This window comes from Melanotaenia boesemani, chromosome 11, assembly GCF_017639745.1.
Source record: "Melanotaenia boesemani isolate fMelBoe1 chromosome 11, fMelBoe1.pri, whole genome shotgun sequence".
In the NCBI taxonomy this organism is placed as follows: Eukaryota; Metazoa; Chordata; class Actinopteri; order Atheriniformes; family Melanotaeniidae; genus Melanotaenia; species Melanotaenia boesemani.
The window spans coordinates 36,711,791-36,734,816 of record NC_055692.1 but is presented as its reverse complement, the minus strand read 5'-3'; the positions used below and the strand labels follow the sequence as shown (position 1 = coordinate 36,734,816).

Sequence of the window (23,026 nt, the reverse complement as noted above, 5' to 3'; positions counted from 1 at the left end):
GCCGTACCCACAAACACTCACTATCACACAGTCACGTCACACATAACCCACCCACCATGCCCCGTGGGGGACACCCCAGGCGGACTAGAGGACAGCGAGCAGCGAACTTCCCTCTGGATGTTGAGCCTCTAGTGGCATTAGGCGCCCCCGCTCCCTGGGAGGTCCCCCAGGGCAAGACAGGCCAGGAGAGGCCGCCCCCCACAACCAGGCCATACAGGGACTGCAGCCAATGAGCCACCACCAACCTCAGAACCCCCCACCCACCCCCCAGTGCACTACAACCGCCCCACCACAAAAAAAAACAGAAACACTTGCACACACCTATATCCTTGCACACTCCTGCTCATACTAACACACACACACCTCCTCACCCACACAGTATAAACACACACACAACATACAATCCTCCCAATCTCACTCCCCAGCCACCCTGCCCTCCCACCCTGTCCATGCCCTGTGGGAGACGTCCTCGGCAGACCAGAGAATGGCGAGCCCCAGATCCGGAACCCACCGCCATCCCCAGCCACCCCCCCCCCCCCCCCCCCCCCCCCCCATCACCTCCCACCCAGATGCGGCCGACCGGGCATCCCCAGGATCAGCAGCTGCCCATAAGTGCAGCCGCCCCGGTTTCCCCTTCCCCAGCCCGCCCCCGGTGGTGCCCCGGGGAAGAGGGTGTGAGGTGTCCCATTGTCCTCCTCCTCTTCCCCGCTCATGACTGTTTGTGGTGAATGTGTTTTTTTTTTTTTTTTGCAAGTAAAACTGAGGGGCAGTGACCATATTTTGCTGGGAGCAAGGTCATGTTAGTAGTCCCGCCCTCCATGCATCACATGACACGACCCCTAGAAGTTGTTTGTGTTTTGATGTCTAAGTGTAATTAAAACTGAGAGGCGAGTCACCACAGGGTGCAGCCAAGGAAACCACTTGGTTTCACTTGGTAAGGGAAGAGAACCTCCCTCTGGATGGTGAGCTGCTAACAGCACTAGGCACCCCCGCTCCCCAGGAGGCCCACCAGGGCAAGACAGGCCAGAGGTAGCCACTCCCCACGACCAGGCCATGCAGCGACTGCAGCCAACGAGCCGCCATCGACCCCAGAAGACACCCACCCACCAGACACCCAAGGGGGAAGGAGAGGAGCGGAAGGAGAATAGCGGGGAAGCCCAGATCCACGGTACACCACCCCCAGGTCCACTCAGGCCCCCCCACAGGGTCATGTCATCCCTCCTCACCCACCTACTCACCTATGATCTTGCACACTCCCACTCATCCTAGCACATACATACGCACGCACACAAACATACCCCCACACCCACACAAACATCATCCAAAGCATAGACACACACACAACATACAAACATCCCTGTCTCACACCCCAGCACCTCCCCCCTATAATCCCCCGAATCCCACTCAGCCCTCCTTCAAACCCCTACACCCCTCATGCCCCCGAGCCATACCCTGGGTCCCAGGGCGGCAACCAGACACCAGGGCAAGCACCAACCCACACCATGGCAGCACATCCAGGCAGGCCCAGAACCCCCGCCCAGCCCGCCCCAGAATAGCCCGGCCACCCAGCCCAGGGCCGACACCCACTGACCCAGGCACCACCAGTGGCCTCACCCCCCGCCACAAGGCGACCTCAACCGCTGGCTCCCACACCCCCCGACAGGTCCCCACCGCAGAGCAGCCCAGTCCTGCACCACGGGAAACCACAAAGAACCCGCAACCACCAGTTACTCCCGGCTATTTTTCAACCCCCATAGCAATGAGGTCACAGTCCTCCACCTACCCTAAGTGATGGAACTAAGCACAGGGGACCAGAGGGAATGAGATTCAGCTAAATGGTTCTTTGAGGAGGCAGACATTGTCTCACTACTGATGTGGTCAACTAAGAGATTCCTAAACTGCTGAATACACAGATTATTTTTGTTTTTCCAGTTCACAAGGATAGTTTTCTTTGCGCTGCATGATGCTGTGCGTATCATGTGTGCAGAGTTAATTGCCATATCAATGTCACCCAAGTCACCTAGTAGACATAGTGCGGGGATTGTAGGAATATTACATTTAAACCATGTTGACATGTCCACACATACCTGAAGCCAGAACCTGCGGACAGGTGTGCAGGACCACAAGGCATGGAGATAGTTGTCAGGTGTGTTTTCATTGCAGTGTGTGCAGATGTTTGATTGTTACAGACCCATCCTGAACATCCTTTGTCCTGTATAATGAGTTCTATCCAGAATTTTTAATTGTATCAGTTGCATATTTGAATTTTTAGTCATTTTAAAGGTGTTTAAACATATTTGTGACCATTTATCTTTATTAAAGTTACTGGATAAGTCACCCTCCCATTTTGAAGTTGGAAGACAGATTGAGTCTTCTAGTTTAGATAATAGTCTATATGTTTTTGATAATAGCTTTGGGGCATTGAGATTCATGAATTCTGCCACCCTAATAGGTAGCTGTAAGTTTAATTGATTAATGGTATATTTTTACATATAATAGATTTAAGCTGGTGATATTCTAAAAATGTTTTGCTACTGATTCCATATTGTGAAGTGAGAATATTAAACGACAAGAAGTTTCCATTTTCTATTATATGTTCTAACTGTTTTATTCTGCACGGTGGTGTGGTGGTTAGCACCGCAGCCTCACAGCAAGACGGTCGCTGGTTCGAATCTCGGCTGGGGGGGGTTCGAACCTGGGGGTGGTGGCCTTTCTGTGTGGAGTTTGCATGTTCTCCCCGTGTATGCGTGGGTTCTCTCCGGGTTCTCCGGCTTCCTCCCACCATCCAAAGACATGCATGTTAGGTTGATTGGACACTCTAAAATTCTCCCTAGGAGTGAGTGTGTGTGTGAATGGTTGTTTGTCTCTATCTGTGTCGGCCCTGCGACAGACTGGTGACCTGTCCAGGGTGTACCCTGCCTCTCACCTGTTAAAATGCTGGGATAGGCTCCAGCTGACCCGCGACCCGAAATGGAATAAGCGGTCAAGATAATGGATGGATGGATGTTTTATTCCTTTATTTTTCCATTGAGTAAAATTGATAAGCTTTTTGTTTTGCAGGATGTCAGGGTTGTTCCAGAGGGGTGTAAACTTACATGGAAAAAGGGAGGATTTGGTTATTTTTAGAAAATCCCACCAAGCCACTAAAGAGGAACTGATATTGATGCTTTTAAAACACTTATGTGTTTTGATGGTTGAGCTGATGAATGGCAGGTCAGAGATAACCAGATCCTCACACAATGGTTGCTCTACATCTAACCATGTTTCATCCAGACTGCTAGGTTTAAGCCATTTGGAGATATACTGCAGCTTGTTAGCTAAGAAAACATGATTAAAGTCGGGTAGCTCCAATCCGCCTCTATCTTTAGTCTGTTGTAAAGTTTTTAGACTGATACGTGATAGCTTATTTTTCCATAAAAATTTAGATATATATGAGTCCAGTGACTTACACCAGCTGGAGGATGGTTTAGTGGGTATCATTGAAAACAGGTAGTTTACTTTAGATAGAACCATCATTTTAACTGTGGCAACCCTCCCCATGAGTGATATGGGTAAGCGCCTCCACCGTGATAGATCATCCTCTATTGCTTTAAGTAGCTGGACATAATTTAGCTTTGTTAGTTCTGATAACCTGGGGGGAATGTTTATGCCTAGATATCTAATGTTTCCAGACTGTATTGTAGTATTGGGTGTGTTTTGTAGGTCACAGTTGATGGCCATAATAATAGTCTTAGACCAGTTAATAGAGTAGTCACATATTGATGAGAATGTGTTAATAAGTGTGATTGTCTGGGGGAGAGATGTCGGTGAGTTCTGGAGGAAAAGTAATACATCATCAGCATAAAGACTTATCTTGTGTTCTATATTTTTGGCATGGATTCCTTTAATCTCTTTATTTTGTCTTATGGCAGCAGCTAGGGGTTCAATAAAACGTTTAATGTTGCAAATAAAAATTTCCAGTTTACTCGGTCAAATGCTTTTTCTGCGTCTAAAGAAATGACTGTGGATTCCAGGTTATGTAGAGTAGAATAATCTATGATGTTAATTAATCTACGCATGTTAGTAGAGGAATGTCTACCTTTAATAAAGCCTGTTTGGTCAGGATGTATTATTAGAGGGGTTATTTTTTCTATTCTTCTGGCCAAAGCTTTGCTAATTATTTTGAGATCTACATTTATTAATGAAATTGGACGGTAACTGGATGGAAGTGTCGGGTCTTTACCTGGTTTTAATAGTAGAGTAATATTAGCTAGGTTCATATTTGAAGGTATTTTTGTTTTTCCTTTATTTTTAATATATTGTAGAAAGTGGGTGCCAGCATTGTCCAGAATTCTTTGTAGAATTCTGCTGGGTAACCATCTGAACCAGGACCATCTGGACCTGGACAATCTGGACCAGGACCATCTGGACCTGAAGCTCAAAATTCTCCAAGTGAAGTCTTTGCACCAAGAATTGCATCTTTTTATCTGTTATTTCATTAAGTTCAAGTTTAGCTTTAGTGGTTCCTCTTCTGATTTGTGTTTAGACTGTAAAGTGAGATCGATATTATTTTTCCCATTTCCATTCGTTTTCATGACTGTGAACTTAAACTGAACAAAACCGCTTTCACAGGTTGTGTAATCAGTGTCAGATGATCCATTTATGCCAGAGAAATTCCCCGTGTCCCCTCTAGGCTTCCGTACATGCAGGTTAGTGTCTTTTACCAGGTTTCACAGAGATGAATTTGTCTGTGAATCTAGGCCAAGGCTGCAAATCCTCTTGGAAGCGTCTCCGCCGAATAAGAATGCTGGGAAAGCTGCCATCTGCTGGCCAAAGTTTGCAACAGCACAAAGCCGTCATCTTACAGACAAGATGTGAAATCATTAATGTATTTAGATTTAAATAAAACAGGAAGGCTTTATTAATGAGGGCTGCTTTTAGCATGCTCTGCAACAACACAACCACATCATCATCATCACCTCGACCTCCGGATCGCACATCAGGTCCATCAACACCACAAACAGGAGAAACCAACTGGACTGTGGGCTGAGGATGTTGACTCAGCCCTTCCTTTGGTTAACCAGGGATCAGGATCTCAGGACGCAGTCCAGTGAGCATGTGGGGAAGAAGGTGGAACTCCCGTGATCACCTCAGTACCTCTGTGTGGGTAAAGATCCGATCTAGGGTCCCATTGCTCTGAAAACCAGCTTGGACTGTCGGTCAACAATGATCGTTTTGTTAATAAAGTTACGTGAATATGAACCAGACAGAAACTGAAACCTGATTTATTTTTCTTTACTAAAAGCATCACCATGTTTATTTATTCACATCAGGACTTGTTACTATGGCGACCACCTCACTGTGGTGGAGAGATGTGTGGTCAATACTCTGCTCCTCTCAGCTTCACCACCTCCTGGCTGTCATCCTTCCTCCTCCTCCTCCTCACACATTGTGACATGTGTATTTTTGGTGCTTCTGCTTAAATCCAGCTGACAGGTTTGGTTTCTGCTCCAAGAAACATGAACAGAATCAGAGCTGCTGTGAAACTGGCAAACAAACACATCTCATCTCATCCTGATAAACTCCAGCGCGGACGTGGTGGCTGATGATTGGCTCGTCTTTCTCACATGCTGAGCAGCTTCGGTGTCTTCTGCTGCTTTGTGGGCGACTGCACTGGTAGCTAATATGACATCCAGTTACTCGTGGATCACTTCTCATCATCATGTAGACGTTTTGGCCTGACTATTAAGCTGGAAAAACAGGCCATGTTCCAACCACCTCCATCTTTTCAGGACCCTGCTGTTCTCTCCCCAATATCAGGGATCATTGACAATACAGTGATCAAGATCTGATAAAGAGGCTCTGGCAAAATCATGATTTAAGACTGTGCTGTTTACAGAGCAGCCATCACATCCAGCAGCTTGAACAGTTCCATCAGAGGTGTCTGTGGGGTCAAACATCGAGGTCCTGCAGAGGTGTGGCTTATCCAGCATTGACTGCTTGATCATCAAGGCCCAGCTCTGCTGGGCAGGGCATGTCCGGGTGGCTGATAGCTGCATTCCAAAGATGCTCTATGGGCAAGGCCCATACTTCGCTTCACGTATGGGCCTTGAAGAAGGAACCTGGAGGATACCTGGAGGATACAGCTGCTGACAGGGAAAGGTGGCGGTACCAGATCAGCCACAGCGTGGAGTCCTTCCGGCATCCATCCGGGACAAGAGAGCCCACAGAAAATGCAGACCTCTCACCTCAGAACAGGATATATATATATATATATATATATATATATATATATATTAGTGCTGGGCACGTTAACACGTTAATCGCGCGTTAACGCAATGCTTAATTAACGCCGTTAATTTTTTTAATCGCGCGTTAATTTTTTTTTTTTTTTTTTGGCCGCTGGCTTTGATGACAGAAACATGGCGTCCATGTCTCTCTTCCCTGCTGCAGCGGTGTGTCTGACGTGATCGGGAGAGAGCGGGTTTATTAAAATAAAGAGATGATTTCTGTCTGGAACAGGGAGAAGAAGAAAAGAACCGACTTTTCTCTTTGTCAAAATACATGCAGATGGACAGAACATCATAATTTTTGGACGGGAAACTTTTTTATTATTTTTTTTTAATAAATGTGGTTTTAATTTATGCAAGACAGCAAAGGTGAGACATGCTTTCTAACTTTTACAAACGTGCAGCTTAAATCGGGTCTTCTTCTGCCTCTGGTTCGGTGAATCTTGGTCATATTAAGATGAAACTTCCAGCTGTGGAATCTGTGAGATGTGAGCTTTCAGTAGAGGAGTCGTTTGTTCGTGTTCATGGGGAAACATCATCTGTGTTTACATGTGTGTTCAGACTTTGTGTACCTGGTCTTTTAATTATTGTTGTTTTAACTGTGTTTGGGGGTGATAGAAATGGTTTTACTGAGCTGGTAGCTGAGATTCTGGACTTTCTGTGGATACCACACATGTTTATAGTTACATCTACAGACCTGACATTACACCTGGAAACAAGATGTTAACCCTTAACTCCCGGTAGTGGAGGCTGCAGGTGCAGAGGTGAAGCTAAACAGTCAAGCTAAGAATGAAAGTTTAGAGAAATTATATCCAGAAATGTGGATAATGAAGCAGTGAAGGTGCATGGATGGAAGTTATTGTGCATATTGTGAATATTTCTCTCTCCTCACCATCTAGAAGCTGTGAGATTCTCATCCTGCTTTCTGTCTGTTCACCTGATGCTGATATTCATCACATATTGTTCCTTCTGTGTTTAGAAGGAAGCAGCTTCACAGCTTTAAATCCATCCTGCTGACTTTTTACCTTTTAGTTAGTAAATCCTGAACATTTCATCCTTTTTTCTCATAAATATTTGATTTTATATATGAAGAAATATTTTAACTGTTGCTGTTTAAAGAGAAAACTGCTGCTAAACCTGTTTATGTGTTTAGTTCAGGGGTCTGCAGCCTTTCCAATCCAAAGAGCCATTTTTCCCTCAGCCAGCTAAATAAAACTCCTTTAGAGACGCAGATGTTACCAGACTTTTCAAAAAGGCAAGTTAATATATATTTTTAATGAAGAGCCACCATAGGATATTTGTTATTTTTGAAGAACCACATTTTTATTTCCATTTTAAGGTTTTAAAATAAAGAAAAACATAAAACCTTTATTAAAAAAAGAGGATAGACAGACTTTCTGCTAAGGAATCTAGATATTTGTGTAAAATGATGTAAAAGAAAGGAAAAAAAGTCCATGGTTTCCAACCTAATGACAAGAAAGATAGATTTAAAAAAATATTTTAGCCACGTATTTAGAGGCATTGTGGAAGGTCCAGAGAGACACTTGCAGCTCCAGAGTTGCAGGTTGGAGACCCCTGATGTCGTGTTAGTAATCCACAATTTACTGCATTTTCTTTTTATAGTTGTAGGCCTTTTCTTAAAGGAAAGAGACATTTTGCGTTTAACGATGCGATTAATCACGATTAATCGCAGTATGTCATGCGATTAATCGCGATTAAAAATTTTAATCGTTGCCCAGCACAAATGTTTATATATAAATACAGCCTGCCTGATTGAGCATAAAGTCCTGCAGATAGATGGGACACCTAAATGACCCAGATCATGACAGAAACAGCAACATGTTTTACTACTAAAGGATCCAGGATTTCAGACCATGTTATTCATGTTTGTTATATTCTGTGGTTTCAAATGGAAACTTTCTTGTTTTCTAGTTAGTCTTTTATTTTAATTTTCTGATGTTTCAGCTGAAACCATAGAAACCAAGTCATGAGTCAGAAGGGTAAAAATTACTGAATTCATCACTTTTTAGAGTTTCTGACCATCAACCTTGATGGTTTGAGGAAAGTCCTTTCCCGAATAATAATAATAATAATAATAATGGATTAGATTTATATAGCGCTTTTCAAGGCACCCAAAGCGCTTTACATTGTGTGAATCCATTATTCATCCACTCCTCACTCATACCTGGTGATGGTAAGCTACGTGTGTAGCCACAGCTGCCCTGGGGCAAGCTGACGGAAACGTGGCTGCCAGTCTGCGCCTACGGCCTCTCCGACCATCACCGAACATTCATCCACACATTCATACACCAGCGATGCCAACACTGGAGGCAAGGAGGGTTAAGTGTCTTGCCCAAGGACACAACGACAGATGACTGCGGGAGCGGGAATCGAACCGCCGACCTTCCGATCATTGGACGACCTGCTCTACCGCCTGAGCCACTGCCGCCCCGAATAAAAAGACAAGTTTCGGGGTTTTCAGGTTGTTCGTGTTCTCTAATAAGTCTGATTTAATTTCCATGACTTTCAACAGGATCCTGTCCAGAAAAAACACAAAACAGTGATTTTCTAACAACACATCACATTAAAGCAGTTAATCCCTGTTTAACCTGGGATGAAGGCTCAGACTGGAGTCCAGTTCAACCAGATTAACACACATCTGACCTCCTTCTGCAGGTCAACAACAGCAATAAGAAGGAGTGGAACGGGATGATGGGGGAGCTGCTGGGAGGCCTGGCTGACATGATTGTGGCTCCTCTCACCATCAATAATGAGCGCGCTCAGTACATCGAGTTCTCCAAACCCTTCAAATACCAGGGGCTCACCATCCTCGTCAAGAAGGTGAGCAAACAGTGTTATTCAGTGTTACTACACGAGCTGCATCTGCTCCTCAGTTCTCACAGGAAACTGGAAGAGAACATGCTTCTGGAAGAGACTTTGGACATTTCAGGTCAGACTGACTTGATTCACAGCAGCAGGAAGGAGGTCGATAGTTTCTTTCTGAACATCCAGGAACCTGGCTCGCGCCGGCCGCCGCCCCCTGGCTGATGGGACCAGGGTCAGGTTGGGGCTGATTGAGGACCTGACAGAAGCTCAGGATTGAACCATCTGCTTCATGAATGTTTCCACTCTGATCTGCACTGATGGCTGAACAGCAGCAGGCAGACCAGAGTCGTGTTTCCTGACTCAGTTTATTTATCAGTCTAATCTCAGATGGATGCTCGGCATTAATCTCATTGTTCAGGTTTCAGCAGCAGGTAAAAAATGAGCCTTATCTCTGTTCACACCAGACGGATCCCTGAGTACTGATCCCAACTCAGCAGCATTAACTTTAACATGAAGCTGATGGGCGATAACATGACTTTAATGGCCAGCTGATGGTTGACCATTAATGTAAATGTATGTGTTGTTTGTGTGTTCAGGAAATCCCTCGCAGCACTCTGGACTCATTCATGCAGCCGTTCCAGAGCACACTGTGGCTGTTAGTCGGTCTGTCGGTCCATGTGGTGGCAGTGATGCTTTACCTATTAGACCGGTTCAGGTAAACTGCACAGCTTCTCTCATCTTCATCTCTGGGGTTATGAGACAAACGATAAAACACTGACATCACTGTGTGTCTGCAGCCCTTTCGGAAGGTTTAAAGTGAACAGTGAAGAAGAAGAAGAAGACGCCCTCACATTGTCCTCCGCCATGTGGTTTTCATGGGGAGTTTTGTTGAACTCTGGATCGGAGAAGGTAAGGTGGTCTATACTCCACTGGCTTTGTTTAAACTACACCGCTCATCCCAAAAAACAAAAGTGTCCACCTGGATTTAACTAAGCAAACGGGTAGGATCCTTCTATCGGATAATTCCTGCATAGGTTTATCTTTCAGCTGCAGCAAGTTGTTTTAAAAGGAGAAAAGGCTTCAGGTCTCTAGGGAGCATAAAGACTGGACTCTGGAGCCTTGGAAGAAGGTCATGTGGTCTGATGAGTCCAGATCTACCCTGGTCCAGAGTTATGGATCATCAGAGTAAGAAGAGAGGAGGATGAAGGGATTCAGCATCATGTCTAATGCTGCTGTACAAGCCTGTGGAGACAGTCTATGATCTGGAGTTGCTGCAGTTGGTCAGGTCTGGGTTCAGGTCTGGGTTCAGGTATAGGTTCAGGTCTAGGTTCAGATCTGGGTTCAGGTCTGGGTTCAGGTATAGGTTCAGGTCTAGGTTCAGGTCTGGGTTCAGGTATAGGTTCAGGTCTAGGTTCTGGTCTGGGTTCAGGTCTGGGTTCAGGTCTAGGTTCAGGTCTATGTTCAGGTCTGGATTCAGGTGTAGGTTCAGGTCTGGGTTCAGGTCTAGGTTCAGGTCTAGGTTCAGATCTGGGTTCAGGTCTGGGTTCAGGTATAGGTTCAGGTCTAGGTTCAGGTCTGGGTTCAGGTCTAGGTTCTGGTCTAGGTTCAGGTCTGGGTTCAGGTCTAGGTTCAGGTCTAGAATAAGGTAAAGGTTCAGGTCTGGGTTCAGATCTAGGTTCAGGTCTAGGTTCAGGTCTGGGTTCAGGTCTAGGATCAGGTCTGGGTTCAGGTCTGGGTTCAGGTCTAGGTTCAGGTCTAGAATAAGGTCTGGGTTCAGGTCTAGGATCAGGTCTGGGTTCAGGTCTCGGTTCAGGTCTAGGTTCAGGTCTAGAATAAGGTCTGGGTTCAGGTCTGGGTTCAGGTCTAGGTTCAGGTCTGGGTTCAGGTCTAGGATCAGGTCTGGGTTCAGATCTAGGTTCAGGTCTAGGTTCAGGTCTGGGTTCAGGTCTAGGATCAGGTCTGGGTTCAGGTCTGGGTTCAGGTCTAGGTTCAGGTCTAGAATAAGGTCCTGGGTTCAGGTCTAGGAATCAGGTCTGGGTTCAGGTCTGGGTTCAGGTCTAGGTTCAGGTCTAGAAATAAGGTCTGGGTTCAGATCTGGGTTCAGGTCTAGGTTCGGTCTAGAATAAGGTAAAGGTTCAGGTCTGGGTTCAGATCTGGGTTCAGGTCTAGGTTCAGGTCTAGAATAAGGTCTGGGTTCAGGTCTAGGATCAGGTCTGGGTTCAGGTCTAGGTTCAGGTCTAGAATAAGGTCTGGGTTCAGGTCTAGGTTCAGGTCTGGGTTCAGATCTAGATTCAGATCTAGGTTCCGGTCTGGGTTCAGGTCTGGGTATAGGTCTAGGTTCAGGTCTAGAATAAGGTACAGGTTCAGGTCTGGGTTCAGGTCTAGGTTCAGGTCTGGGTACAGGTCTGGGTTCAGGTCTGGGTTCAGGTCTGGCTTCAGATCTAGGTTCAGGTCTGGTTATTCCTTCTTCCATGATGGCTCAGTGCAGGTTTAATGGGGCTCAGACTGTGAAAGAGTGGCTCAGGGAACAGGAGGCCACCACAGAGTCCAGACCTGAACCCGATTGAGAACCTCTGGGATGTGCTGGAGAAGGCTTTGTGTAGTGGTCAGAACTCTCCGTCATCAAATACAAGATCTTGGAGACAAATTAACTCTGGATGGAATAAATGTGGTGAAGTTCCAGAAGCTTCTAGAGACGATGCCTCAGGGAAGCTGCTGGAATCAGAGATAAAGATAAACAAAATATTTGATTTGATTTTTGATGGGCAGTGTAAACAAGATTGTTTACATAAGACATGATAGGAAGATCCATCCGTTATCTGCACCGCTTCGTCCATTCGGGGTCACGGGGAAGTCTGTTTTTTTTTAGACCTAAGATGATCAGAAAACGCTGATTAAAACCTGAGTAAAGTCTTTTAATACATCGATGTGCACGTGACCCACCAATTTTCGCTTCATGTCCCATCTGCAGGAGCTCCCAGGAGCTTCTCAGCCAGGATCCTGGGGATGGTGTGGGCAGGGTTCGCTATGATCATTGTAGCATCGTACACTGCCAACCTGGCAGCCTTCCTGGTGCTGGACCCGGCCTGAGGAGCGCATCACTGGCATCAACGACCCCAGGGTGAGAACACAAAACTCACCTCCCTCTTCCCAAAGTCCGCTCATATCACATTAAAAAGTTTTAGTCAGTTTCCAGGAGATTAAATCTAGCTAGAAATAAATGACTTAACAGTCCCTTAAATGAACAGCGGTAACAGCTGCCACCTAGTGGTGAAGTTGCAGATGGCAGCCATTAAACACACCTAGCATTCCCTCCAACAGGAACCGCAGGTCAGGTCTGCAACTACTTTCTTCTTCACCAGCTTTTCTGTCTATAAACAACGATACTTCCCGTTTCCTGTCGTCATCCATCCGGAGCTTTCTTCTTTCTTCATCTGTTCCTTTGTTACATAACTTTCCACGTTCCTCAAACTTCTCATCCTTCATTTTCTTCTTCTTCACCCTCTGAACACAACTCTTCTTCTGCGTACCTTTTATGGTGGTAATTCTCCAGCACCGAGAGACCTGGAGCACAAATAGATATACACGGTTCATTTAGGTTAATAAAAACAAGATTCATTTGGCAAACTATTAGATACTAATAAAACTTAGTTTAAGTAATAAAATATATTTTTTTTATAGATTTTTATTGTTACTGTACGTTTAAAGTCCTCTTGAAACGACACAGTGCTGTTGCTTTAGTGTGTTGGATGGAGATGCTAGGTGATGTCTGATGCTGCACAGCAGAACTGAAGGTGGATTTACGGTCCTGGTTCCAGTCAGAGCAGAACTTGAGCTTGATGATGGTGAGCTGAGCTGCAGGCTTTACGTCAAACAGTTGTGCATCTGCAGGACGACTTCTACACGTCAAACCTCCTGAAGTGGACTGTTTTCTGTGCTTTCAGCTGCGTAACCCATCAGATAAGTTCATCTACGCCACAGTGAAGCAGAGCTCGGTGGATATCTACTTCAGACGGCAGGTGGAGCTGAGCACCATGTACCGGCACATGGAGAAGCACAACTACGAGAGCGCCGCTGAGGCTATTCCAGGCTGTCGAGACAAGTAGGCAATGTCACACAGCGTCCAGTATGCACCTTCATTTACATCAAACAGGAAGTAGGGGCAGTGGTTTATTAAAATAAGTGAATTACGTAATGTAATTATTTTATTGTGAATCACTCGCTGGCTCTGAACACACAGACGAACTGCAGGTTGTACAAGAGGTTTTTGGATTGGGATGGACATCAGGCCAAGCTGACATGACCTCATTTCCTCCTTCAGCTGCCCTGAATCTCCACCAGTTCGCCACCTGCCGCACTTGTTTCACACGGTTCTATGGAAAGTGTAAAGCCCCAAAAGATCTCTTTTAAACAGCTTAAAGATGCATTACATAACCTTCCTACCTTAAAACTCAGTTTCCGTACTTGTTTGGTGACGTCTGTTATGTGCATTTCTGGACGCAGAAGATAATGCAACCTTTGTCATCCGGGACACGGCATGACGTTTGGCTTCGCGCACCATGTCGCATGCTAGCAAGCAGATATCAGCAAAGAAACGCAAGAAGACATTATCAGAGAGGATAAGAAAGAGAGAAAAGAAAGTAAAGATATGACTGACTGGCTGGAGAGACCTCAGCGTACAGGTAGGATGAAGATGATGCTGTATTAGCCGTTGTTAAGGGGGGGCGTCACTGAGAAAATCTGCTGAAGGTCTGTAGAGTCCAGGACTATGGACCAGGATTCTGGACCAGGACTGTAGTATCCATGCTTCAGACCTAACCTGTGCTCTTCGTCCTGCAGCAAGCTGCACGCCTTCATCTGGGACAGCGCTGTGTTGGAGTTTGAGGCGTCGCAGAAATGCGACCTGGGTTACGACCGGAGAGCTTTTCTTCCGCTCCGGCTTCGGGATCGGGATGAGGAAAGACAGATCCATGGAAGCAAAAACGTTTCTCTGGCTATCCTCAGGTAGGAAAGGACGCTCCGACACTCTGCTGAGGGCCGGATCCTCCCGCTCCACTCACCTGTCCTGGTGTCTTCACAGTTCCCATGAGAACGGCTTCATGGAGGATTTGGATAAGACGTGGGTTCGATACCAGGAGTGTGACTCTAGGAGTAATGCCCCCGCTACCACTCACCTTCGAGAATATTGGCAGGTATGACGCAGGCTCCTCCTCCTCCTCCTCACACAGCTGTTTGAAGTGAAAACAAGGCCTCATGTTTTCCTCTCTAACTGACCTCAGGTGTGTTCATGCTGGTCGCCGGTGGCATCGTGGCAGGGATCTTCCTCATCTTCATCGAGATCGCCTACAAACGACACAAAGATGCTCGCAGGAAACAAATGCAGCTGGCCTTCGCAGCTGTCAACGTGTGGAGGAAGAACCTGCAGGTATGAGCTTTTCTGTCCTCCGTACAGGTGTTCCCACCTGCCGCCTCCTCCTCCTGCTGTCCTGCAGGAGCTAATGTCTGAACGGTGTCCTGTATGTGTGTTTCCAACACAGCAACGTTACCTGTCTGACAACTTCCTAAGGTCATGTGACCTGTATGTTGCGCTGATGTGTTGACTACAGGGGACCGAGGCTCCTTATTTGATTATATTGTTCAGGTGTGTGTTGGTTAGGGAAGTTTGTGTTGCACTACAGGTGAGTAAGGTGTTCAGGTACTGATCCATGAAGAAGAAGAAGAGAAAACAGGAAGTCATGTGTTGATCTGTCTGGAGCGTGTTCATCTGTTTGGTCTTCAGCCTCTCAAGGTTTATTCTCATGTTTGAACACAAAGTCAGCAAACACGTCAAACTAATAATAACAGTTTTTTAAACAATGGTGTCAGTTAAACAAAATTTTAGGCTTGTTTCCAAGTCAACAGACGGAACGTTTTGCCTTAAAACATCACAAAATGAAGAAAACATCCATCTTTCTTCTCAAAAGTCTCTTGTTTGTTCCAAACAAAGAAGAGTAGGACATTCCTTAAGTTAGGCTACAAAAAGGAGCTGTTTAAAGTTAAAGATCATCTTTTTAGCCATGAAAATAGTCTCACAGCTAAAAAATGGCTTTGGCTTGGAGCCATAGGAATATTTTAATCCAGTCCTGGTCATTAGAAGACCTGTACTGATTAACCACACTTTCTGAGGCTATAATAATTTAATCAAATACTGTTAAATGCAGGAATATATATTTTTTAAAATGAGCAAATACATACATTTTTGGCACTCTTCTTTTTCTCCACACCCTTTTACTTCACCTTTTATACCTTTTACAGTAAGAAATAATAAACATCTAAAAATCTGGAGTTTTTTTTTTGTAGAAGTCATGAATAATAAATTCATGAATTAATTAAAGAAATAAAAAATAAATAAAAAACTAAAATTTTAGTTTTGTAGCTCGTTTGTGACCATCACGCATCAGGGAGTAAAGAGAGATTGATAGATGAATACAAGGCTGCAGGAGAATATTCATATTATATCAACAAATTGAGGCCATAATGATTACAAGCTTCATTTACCTGCTAAATGTCTGCAGGGTTAAACACACCCAGCTCAAACCACATTAAATATTTACAACTCATGTAGAAATGTACGTACTGCACACGATCTGGACATTTCTCATCAGGAGGAGGATTTGTGTTCATATGAGTTCAAAGAAACGTCTTCCTTTGCTGACTTCAGTGTTCTTCTGTGAAGAATTTAAATCACCTTAAAATAACTTTATTGATCTGTGAGGCATCATTACAGCTACAAAGAAGAAGAAGAGGAGCACCTCCAATCTGTGTTGTATAAAAACTGTAGACTGATGCTCCAAGTCGTTGTTCCAGATGTTCACCCACATCTTCAACAGCTGGATGAAGCTGTCTGATGATTAGCACTTTAAACATCTGCTGCCGCAGACTATCCACTAACCTGGGAGGATTAGCATTTCACAGGGCTGCATCTGCAGGCCAGGAGTTAGCATTAGCCATGAAATGAAGCAGAGGATGCGAATGAGATGAAATCACTCAGTCCAGACGGATCAACATCTGCAGAGACAAAGAGATCAGTTCACAACCAGTTCCCTGCTTATCATCCTGCACTGAAAAAGTACACACCACAGATATCTGCAGGTCTGGTGTCATGTCTTATGAGAGGGAAACTGCAGGGGGCAAAGACAGCTCAGCTCTCTTTTACTTTCATAGGTTAATTTTATTTACAGTACACAGAAAATGATGAGGTTCCACATTATGCTCTAACAATGACACATGCATGTGACATGACAGTTATAGAATAGATTATAATCTATTCTATAACTGGTTCTATAACTAGTTATTCTAGAACTATATTATAATAGATTATAATCGAATTTCTGACACCTTTGCTATTATTTTAACTCGTATTAAGACACTCCGGATTCTTATGAACAGCAGAGTATCATCTGCATAAGAGCTTAAAAGCTAATGACAATATCTGGAATCTGACAGCTGGGATACCACATCCCAGTTCTGCGTCCATGAATCAGCTGTCTGGCCTACGTGTGAGACCAGTTCTTCTGGGTGATTGACCAGCAGTGAGAACAGCACTAGCGTGAGTAAGGGTGAATAAGCTAGGTAAACTGCACTGCTTCCGGTTTAGAGTTAATGATGTAATTCTGATCTGTCATGTCCTGATCAAAGTCTTCCAATCTGTCTCCAATGAACGTCCGTCTGGTTCCAGTTATGCAAGGTTTTTTGCTAGTTTTATTTACTTTTCCATTTTGTGAATGTGTTGAGTTATGTTGGATCTGAAACACTGTACCACTGTAAAGTTAAATGATGGAGTCTGTTGAAGCTTCCCTGTTTCTGCTCTTTCATCAAACCCCACAATCAATAACAATCCTCCTACCTGTTGGTTGTTGTCTGCCAGAAAAACAGAAACACTGATCAGCCAGCTCTCACTGTGAAGGGTCAAAGGTCAAACTGATGATGATGTCAGAGGTCAGACACCATGTGACCATCAACTGCCATGCCCCCTCCCCCTTATATTTACTGTTTGTTCACCTCCCCTTCTCCAGGAGAAATGGCATTATAGCAGCAGAGTGTTGGTATAATGATCTGAGGTGACATCATTACTACTCCGTTCAGGCCTCATCCGCCATCTTTGTTCCCCTCCACCCTGTTCCTCCCCTCCTCCCCCACAGGAAACCAATATCTGACTGATTTCTTGTCGTCTTCCTGTGTTTGGGCCTCATGTTGTTGTTGTTGTTTACCTGCTGCTATGTGTTTGTGGGCAGTAAAACAGAACCAAACTCCTGTTTTACTGAAACATCATCTCATCAATACCACGGAGTCGCTTCACTGCGGCAACAGAACAATGACTCACTGTTTATGGCAAACCTCTACGACTCACATATAAACACATCAGCCACAATATGACAACCACCACCAGTACCAGTAACAGACCCAGTCCCAGAACCACCACCAGTAACAGTTATAGCACCAGTACAGTACCAGTACCTATAATAGTACCAGTTCCAGTAATGGCACCAGTACCAGTACCAGTACACCACCTGTGTTTCCATTGGTGGTCCTGACATCTAGTAGATGTGAAGAGTGTAAACAGTAAACCTGGATTTATGGTGGTCGTGGCACAAATTCAATGAGAGGATTCAGAAATCCAAAAGCAAGTAATCCCAAACCGACCAATCAGAAGGGAGTACTTCAGCATAACCATGCTGCTTAACAGATGCGTACAGCAGGTCTGGAAAGGGGTGCACATCAAGCCTCCATGTGAACTACGAAAACCCCACTTCCTAGTTTTGACCAATGTCTCCTAGATCTGTCTCTGCCATCTTCCCAGAGCCGACAGCTGTCTTCCCAGATGTGAAATAATATACCAAATCTTCCATGAAATGAAAGAAGAGTTAATTTTTTTTCTCATCTGTCTGACAAAAAGAAAATAGAGACTATAGAGTTCCACCACAGCTTTTTTTTTTTTTTTTTTTTTTAGAGCAACTACTTCTTCTACCAAATTACAACCAGCAGCAGTAAAGACTAAAGTGCTCCCCCCTGGTGACACACAGCCCAGTTTATTCACCTCAGACCAGTTCATGGAAACAAGCCGGATTCAACTCGTCTTAGATGATTCATGGTTCTTTATTTTCTGGCTTGTCTGACGATTGCTTCAGGTTCAATTCTCTGGTGAATGAAGCTCAGTTACTGACAGGTAAAGAGAATAATAAAGACCTGCTGCTTTTAGGAACTTTCAGGACTTTGCTTTTAGGCGCATTCAGACCAGCTCTTCTGATTTGGATCCTTGTTCGTTTGCCAGGAAAAGTCTAGTTTTTTGGGGGGGAGGAGTGACTAAACAACTGAACTCTGTGGAATACAAGACGGCATTGTGGGTAAGCGTTAGCAAAACATACACGCTTGTAGGATGGGGGAAAAGTGTGGCGGTCAGACGTGGAAGAACTCGGTGAAAGTTCTGATAGAAATCTGATCAACCCAAGGCCGCTAGGATCTGATGCAGTGCCATGTTTTACTCTGATGGAAACACAAGTTGTTCTGCATTAACCAATAGATGAAGCACTTTTCTTCTTCGGTGGTTGTCTCGTCTTCTCCTTCAGTAATTCTTGATGTAGTGATGGCTCTGGCAGTTCCAGTTTGTTTGAGTTTTAGAGTGTGAAGGCAAACTGGGACCGGAAAAATTTTGCACCCCGCAACTGAAATTAGTCCCCAATCACACCCACCCAGTCTAGCTGACTATTCTGGCCCTCAACTGAACCAAGCCCCAATCAGGCCGAGTCTAGCGAACTATCCTAAAGGGAATGTGGTCTTTTTTTTCTACATTTCCAATGATTTTAGTGTCATGAACATTAGACAAGTTAGTTGCATGTGTGAAAAAAGACTAAAATGAGGAAGAGTACTTCATTCACTTAGAATTTGGCAGCGTGACACCTTCTCGGAGGGCTATGCTAAAGTTAATATGTGGTTTAGGAGGTGAACCATTCCTGCAGTGAAAGCTTTCTTGAGCTGCAGCATTCTGGATCAGGACCAGAACCAGGACTACGACCAAGACCAAACCCACTGGTGCTATAACTGCATTGTTGAGGAGTTTAGTTGGAGCATCTTAAAGTGACAAGCGTGGAGGTGAGTCTGCATGTGGTGACTAAAGCTTGATCCAGAGGAGCTACTGGAGCCTTACTAGATCTTTGATCAATTGAAGAACTTTACTTGATCACATGATGGGCCAACTGTTTCTGAAGAATAAAGATGACTGAGACTGCCTTACATGAGGACTGCAGAACGCGAAGACGAGACCTCCAACAGAACCAGGACCAGGAAGGATAACCGTGGGACAGGTTCAGGTGGGTGTAAACCCAACAAAGTGCTGCTCTGAACTGGTTCCCTGCTGGGGATTCTCCAGACCTGGCATTCGTGGATTTCACTGTGATTAACAGATACACTTCTGCAGGCTGATAATGTTATTCAGTGATGGCAACAGCCTTCTGCAGCACATTAAAGCTCAGAAGCTGTTTGCATCAGTTTAAGGTCCAGTCCACCGGAAGTTTCTGAAACCTGCAGCTGCAGGATGCCATTACGGGTGTGGTAGTGTCGGAGTTTCCAGCAGGATGCTGCTTGACATGTTGTGGCTGATCTGTGTGTTTCCAGGATAACACAGACGGCGGGAACAGACTGTGTGCTGCAGGCGGTTATATAACCTGCTGCTGGAACACACTGCCAACATTCAGCATTTTACTGCCCGTACCATCAGTTTCACTAAAGCATAGAACTGTCTCTGAAACACTCAGATTTGATTCAACAACACCAGAATCAGACAAAGCTGGGTCCCAACAAAGTAGGATGGGTTGGGTCGGATATTAGGGCACCCTTCACCTCCTGACCCCACCCCGCTGGTGGAAACGGGGCTTAGGAGTAGGCGGGTAGCAGTAGTAGTAACAGTTCCAGGACCAGTAGCAGTACCATTCACAGTTTCAGTAATAGTACCAGTACCAGATCCAGACCATATTCCATCTACAGGTACGGATTGATACAGACTGAACATTAAAGTCACTTTTATATGTAGGTCAAGTTATGTTGCACGCCTCCCTTTAAACTTTGAACTTGAAATTTGGAACCAGATGCAGTCCATCTTTGACATGTGGGAGCTGTAAAGGAGCTGCTCTGTATGTCTACTACCAAACACTGAACCACACCACAGAACACGTATGTTTCTGATCTGTATGATAATATTAATCATATCTGGCTTCACCATGATCGGCCCTGCAGCCTGTTAGTAGCCGTGTTACATACCATGATGCTGTGTATATGAAACATGTCCTGCATGATGCCATGCTCCTCCTCCTTAACTTCCTGTTGTTGCACTGCACACATCACATGACAGCATCACATAAACAGACTGTAGGCGCTACAGGTGTGAGTGTTAATGTGTGTGTGCACCTATCGTATCATTTATTTTAGGATAGGAAAAGTGGTAGAGCAGAGCCCGAGTCCAAAACCTCTTTTAGGTCCATCACTTCGAGCTCCGACCTCAAACGGCGTATGGCCCCCGGGGACGCCACGGTAAGGAGATGAAGACCAACTCTCCTCCTTTCCGCTGTCTTCCTCCCCCTCTTTTCTGTCTCCATGGTTTTTCTGTCTGTCTCCTTCTGTGTTTGTTTCTTCCATCATCGCCATGGTTTGATTTGTCCTCTCCTCCTCGGCCAGCTCTATCATCTCCATGCTGACTCATCTCGGCCGTCTGTCTGTCAGCCTCCATCAGCTCACCTGTCCCACTAAAGGCAGACAGAGCAGAGTAAAAAGACTGAGGACAGAAAGACGTGTCCTGGCAGGTCAAGGTTCAGCCTTCTAGTTTCACACCATCATGTCATCCTCTTGCAAAGGAGAAGTGAAGAGGGTCAGACTGTGTGGTTTGTCCTGTCCTTCGTCCTGTCTGTCCTTGTCCTCCCTTTGTTGGTCTTTCCCTCCTCTTCCTCTCCTGTCCTCTCTGTCCCTTCATCTTAGAGTGTCCTCCTCTAACTCAGTCTGGTCCTCACAGGTCGGCCGGCAGAGACCCGTTTTCCTCCCCTTACTGGTTTTATTCCAGTATGCTCGGCTCATCCTGGGATGATAAATATTCCTCCCACAGGACTCGGATCGTCTCTTCTGAAGCCTTTTTTCTCTTAGACATTGTGTCTTCTCTGACAGTGTTTTCTGTCCCTTTTTAATCTGCTCTTTGTCCATTTTACATCCCTCCTCTTTCCAAATATCTTGTGTTGTTTTTTTTCCATGTGGAAGGAATGAAAATGTTGGGAAATCTCTTTGTAGGGACGGAAAACATCAGAAGACAGGCGATGGCAGCAGATTCATCTCTCTGTGATCATCTCTTTATTTCCTATATGAGTGTTTTTCTCTCTCAGTGGTTTTGAATGGTGTCCAGACTACACACACACTGCCTCTGTCCTCCTCTGCAAGCATGACCGACTGTAGGCCAAACACCCATCCACCCAGTCTGAGTCAGTGGTCCGGCCTTATTAGCAGTGGTGGACAGTAGCTCAGACCAGTAGGAGGCCACACCTCTATGGGTTTTATTTACAAGAGGGCCAGTGACCTTAAAAAATCAGATGTGACGCGTCTACATGCACTTCTGAAATGTGGCATTTAAGTAACCCTGGTCACCATTTTCCAGTTTGGTATTGGACATCTTTGGGAGCACGTACATATGTTGTGACATAACTTCCTGTTATTATAAATTTTCCGGTCTTCATGGAACATGACAGCAGCCGCGGTGTTAGCGTTAGCTGCTAATGTGGGAGTCCGCGGTGTTAGTGTTTGCTGCTAATGTGGGAGCCTGTGGTGTTAGCGTTAGCTGCTAATGTGGGAGTCCGCGGTGTTAGTGTTTGCTGCTAATGTGGGAGCCTGTGGTGTTAGCGTTTGCTGCTAATGTGGGAGTCCGCGGTGTTAGTGTTTGCTGCTAATGTGGGAGCCTGTGGTGTTAGCGTTAGCTGCTAATGTGGGAGCCTGTGGTGTTAGTGTTTGCTGCTAATGTGGGAGCCTGTGGTGTTAGCGTTAGCTGCTAATGTGGGAGTCCGCGGTGTTAGTGTTTGCTGCTAATGTGGGAGCCTGTGGTGTTAGCGTTTGCCGCTAATGTGGAGCTAACAAGCTGCAAAATAGGCTGCAGGTTAATGTTTTACTTTGTTTATACTCCGATTTCCTGATGTTGTTTTTTTCATAATTTTCTTTCTTCTGAGCTTGTTGAGACAACATGGCTACCATCTTTTTAAGAGAAGATGTTGAAAAGATATGAAAGAGCTCAATAATTCAGATGGACAGGTTTACATGCCCAGAGACATCAGAGTATTGGGGAGTTAATCTGATTTCTATTAACCAGATAACTGCCATGGTTTGATAAAGCAGGTCAGATTATGCTGTCAGACTCTTGGTCTGTAAACCGTTTCCAGAAATCTGATTATCATATGCTATCATCATCATCATCATCAGGGTCCAAAACTAAAACAGCAAAGTTCTGTATTTACTGACAAACAAGTGCAGCTGAGCAGGAGACAGATTCAGCGCTGACAACGTTTTTATCGTGTTATTGTCCTCCACCTCCGACCTCCTCTGGTCCCTCATTCAGGAACATTCCTGGTCTTTGGATTTTACATTTTTCCAACCTCCTACCGAGATCTTTCCTGATATAAAATAAATAAATATCATAAATAAGCATCATATTGGGTCCCGACTAAATGAATGTGACATGTCCTAATCAGCTGCTGAGAGGTGAGCTGAATACACGTCACATAAAAACTTAAAGCACCAAAAACTTGAAATCAGAAAAGTTCATTGACACAAAAGCAGCGCGTTCCTCATCGTTCCAACCAGGACTCATCGTGTTCCCCCAGTGCCAACACCCACCAGGAAAACCCAAAACAGCAGGGAAATAAACGGCTGTA

General features: G+C 45.0%; 1 pseudogene; it reads left to right on the top strand.

Annotated features, from left to right (window-relative positions):
* LOC121649383 overlaps positions 1-23,026 on the top strand; it is a 543,071-nt pseudogene that overhangs the window by 503,663 nt on the left and 16,382 nt on the right.